The sequence below is a fragment of the Desmodus rotundus genome, chromosome 9, assembly GCF_022682495.2.
Source record: "Desmodus rotundus isolate HL8 chromosome 9, HLdesRot8A.1, whole genome shotgun sequence".
Lineage (NCBI taxonomy): Eukaryota > Metazoa > Chordata > Mammalia > Chiroptera > Phyllostomidae > Desmodus > Desmodus rotundus.
Genome location: NC_071395.1, coordinates 71,224,358 through 71,228,393, shown reverse-complemented (window position 1 = coordinate 71,228,393; position 4,036 = coordinate 71,224,358). Strand labels below are relative to the sequence as shown.

Here is a 4,036-nt window from a genome sequence, read left to right as displayed (position 1 = left end):
AGCACACGCAGGCATACACCCCTGTTTTAAGGCTTCAGAGAATAGCCAAAGTGGGCAGGACTTAAATAACCATGATCCTGTAAAAGAAAGAAAACACTGAGGTGAGGGGGATCTTCTCTGCTTCTTTCCTTAAGGAAATTCCTTAAGGGACTTGCTGATTTGCTTGGGAGGCATTGAAACTGAGCAGAAAATGGTGACCTAAAGTTTTGGTATTATCACAGGCTCGAAAATTGAAGTTTAGGGTCTGACAAGAGAAAAGGATCTGGTAGGCACTCCAGGACTGTAGTTGAGATTCCTGAAGGTCTATGACCTCTTAGCAAGGGCAATCCGGAAATAGACCGGCCCATGCAGAGCTTGGAACGCCTCAGTTCCTTGTTGGATCAAATGGTTTGACCCTATTCTAATGGTCTGGGAAAAAACACCCAGAAATTTACATTTCTTATGGAGAAATAACATCATTGAGAGCCTTTACAATTTTTCAATTTACCCAGCATCCAGAAATTAACAAAAATTAATAGATATGAGGAGGGACCCCCAAAACCTGGAATTTATTTATTAAAAATTGTGTATGTATTGTTACCTTTAAACTTCAGTCACCTTCCTTGTACTTGCCATTTGATGGAATACACCTATTGAGATGTTTTTTCCCACTGCTCAAAACAGTTTTTGAACTCATCAGTTTTGATGCTCTTTAGTGCTTCTGCTGTTGTTTTGTTTCACCTCTTCCACATGGGCAAAACGTTTCCCTGTGAGGACTTCTTTTATGTGGAGAAAAAAAAAGTTGCTCTGGGTGAATATGGAGGGTGGAGCATGGGGGTCAGGCTGTTTTTGGTCAAAAACTGCTGAACACTCAGTGCAGTGTGGGCAGGTGCGCTTGTAAATCACCCATCATAAAATGTTAAGTCTTCAAAAAAATTCACTGAAGCCGAATGCAGTCTCTCACAACAATGCCAGTTGGTGCACTGATACGGATGGGTTCCTAGAACACTCACCTAGTGAGGGAAGCCTGTGCTAGAAGGGGCCTGACCTCCAGAAGATAATACTCTTTTTTGGGGGGGAGGCCCATCATATACTAGGAGACAAGACCAAGTAAATAAAAATGAAGAGATAAAAACAGATCAAGAAAGTAGATGGAGAACTAGAAACAACTTTTTAAAAGAACCAAATGGAGCCCTGACAAGTGTGGCTCAGCGGTTGGGCATCGTCCTGCAAAGTGAAAGGTCATTGGTTCAATTCCTGGTCAGGGCACATGCCTGGGTTGTGGGCCAGGTCCCCGGTTGAGAGCATGTGAGAGGCAACCGATCATTGCTTTTCTTGCATGGGAATGTTTCTCTCCTTCTCTTTCTTCCTCCCTTCTCCTCTCTCTAAAAATAAATAAATAAAATCGTTTAAAAAATAGAAAAGAACCAAATGGAAATTCTAGAATTAACAAATACAATTACTGGAATAAAAACCTCTGTAAATGGTTTAACAGCAGGTTAGGTATAACAGAAGAGGGGATTTAAAAATGGAAAGATATAGGTCAGTAGCAAATATTGTCTGGAGCATGGAGGGGAGGAAAGAATGGAAAATATATAAAAGAACATAAGAGAATATGGGATGTGATATACATTCAATTGGAGTTATTTAAGAGAGTGAGTGACTAGTGCTCGCTTTGGCAGCACATATACTAAAATTGGAACGATACAGAGAAGATTAACATGGCCCTGCGCAAGGATGACACGCAAATTCGTGAAGCGTTTCATAAAGAGAGAGAGAGAGAGAGAGAGAGACTTATTCAGTTGAAAAGTTAATGAATACAGATCGTACAAAATTAATGAAGTGCATTAAACCACAGATTCAAGAAACTATACAAATCTTAAGCCAAATTAAAAAAAAAAAACAAACAACTAGGCACATTGTAGTAGAACTTCTGAAAAACAAAGACAAAAGAATTTTTTAAAATTGGCTGAGAAAAAAGCCACACATGCCTTTAGAGAAGCAAGAACACTGACAGTTCATTTTCAAGAAAGGTGGTGGAATCCAGAAGACAGTGGAAGTCAAGGGTACATGTGATACTTTTTTAAGGACTGAAAGGATATAGCTGCCAATCTAGAATTTTATACAGAGAAAAATATTCTTCAAAAATGAAGTTGGAAAGAAGAGGTTAACAAATAAAAAGAGAATTAATTGCCAAGATAACTGCGTTAGAAGAAAAACAGATGTTCTTTACCAGAATGAAAATAATTCCAATGGAAGCAAAGAAATACAGAAATAAATGAATGATAAGAAGTAGATGTGTGGAAAAATATATAAATATTAACTGCATAGAACAATAATAATGTCTTAAGGTACTATTTTTATATAAAAATTAAAATATTTGACAATAATAGCCAAAAGTCAGGAGGAAAATAAGCGGAGTCAAACTGTAAGATTCTTGCATTTTCTGGGGTGTGGTAAATGTATGAATTATAGGAGACTAATAATTCAAGTATGCATGTTGTAATTTCTTGATAACTATTAAGAGAATAATAAAATAATGTATAACTAAGGAGTTAATGGGAGAAATAGAATACTTTAAATAATTTAATTCAAAAGGTTTTAAATGAAGACATTTCTTTAAAATGTCTTTGACTATTTGTATTTCTTCGACTATGAACTTATCTGTATCTTTTGTCCAGTTTTGTATTTGAATGTTTTTCTTTTCCTATTGATTTCAGATGGATATAAATATAGGTAAATAGAAATATGTCCATGTGAATGTTGCAAATACTTTCTTGCAGGAATCAGTTTTAAATCTTTATGCCTTGTTCAGAACACCAAGGGCCTGGGCTGACCACTTGCTTTGACGTTAGTGAGGAGAGGCCCTTCGAGTCTTACCTTTTGCACTCAATGGGAGCTCAGCAAGTGCCTGATGAATTGAACTGAATTGAGAAGGTCAAGCGGCTAATATGCAAACATGAGGTGCTACATTATTGTTATTTAGAGAATAGGGAGTTATACGAACCCGTGACAGTAGTAGTGAATGGTGAATGTTTAAGGCCAAAAAAGGAGCAAAAATAAACCGGGCTGCGAAGAACTGCAGGAATCCTGGAGATGAAACGCAGCCATCAGGAAACCGGTGAGCTGCCGCTCTGGGTGGGGATGCCAAAGGCAGAACTGTGTAATGCACACCTAGTAAGGACCAGAAGGTGGCGCTCTAACGACGTCCTATTGCCACCCAGACTGCCAGGGCCCAGCTTGAGCACTGAGGAAGTGTAAACTAAGGAAGCTTGGGGAGAATACGAGCCCAACATTTTCGGCCCTGTGCTTCCTCCAAAGGTGAAATCCCAAAGATTCAGAACCCTGTGTGCTTTTTATTTATCTATGCTTACCTTGATCATGGGTGCAATTCAATTTAGACCAGTGTGGCTCAAAATTGGATGAGCAAATCAATCACTTCATTATTTTGGGAAAATGTAAATTACGCTTCAGTAAAACCGGGGTGGGGCCTGGGGTTCTGCATTTCTAACAAACTCTCTGGTGATGACTCACACTCAATCATTCTAACATTCATAACTCGCTGCCTGCAAAGTGCCCTGTCTCTGTGCCACGGAGGAGGTGGGAGAGAAGCAGACCTGAGTTCTGCCCTCTGAGTGTTTCCGAAACTCCCCCATGAGGCCCAGGAAGGCTGTGAATGCGGCCCAACGCAAAATCTTAAGTTTACTTAAAACATTATGAGATTTTTTTGTGATTACGTGTCGCAATGTATTTAAAGTGTGGCCCCAGACAACTCTTCTTCCAGTGTGGCACAGAGATGCCAAAAGGTTGGATACCCCTGGTTACATCTTCCTAGAGTGAAATCTCACTATGGTGTCTGTAATACCAGTTAGAGTGTGAATCTACTTACTGTGTGACCTTGGGCAAGTTGCATGACCTCTTTGGGTCTCAGTTTCCTCTTCTGTAAAATGGGAATAGTAACAGCCTCTACCTTCGAAAGTTATTGAAGGTTAAGGCAGGGTGTTGTATATAGAGCACTTGGCATAGTGTCTGGCACATAATAAGCCTCAACAAGGCT

General features: G+C 39.4%; 1 non-coding gene across 1 annotated transcript; it reads left to right on the top strand.

The window, feature by feature from the left end:
- Positions 1 to 1,645: 1,645 nt before the first annotated feature.
- On the top strand, positions 1,646 to 1,751 carry LOC112308975 (U6 spliceosomal RNA). Its single transcript, XR_002975185.1, has one exon. It is a non-coding gene; the product is annotated as a U6 spliceosomal RNA (small nuclear RNA).
- The last annotated feature ends 2,285 nt before the right edge of the window (positions 1,752 to 4,036 follow it).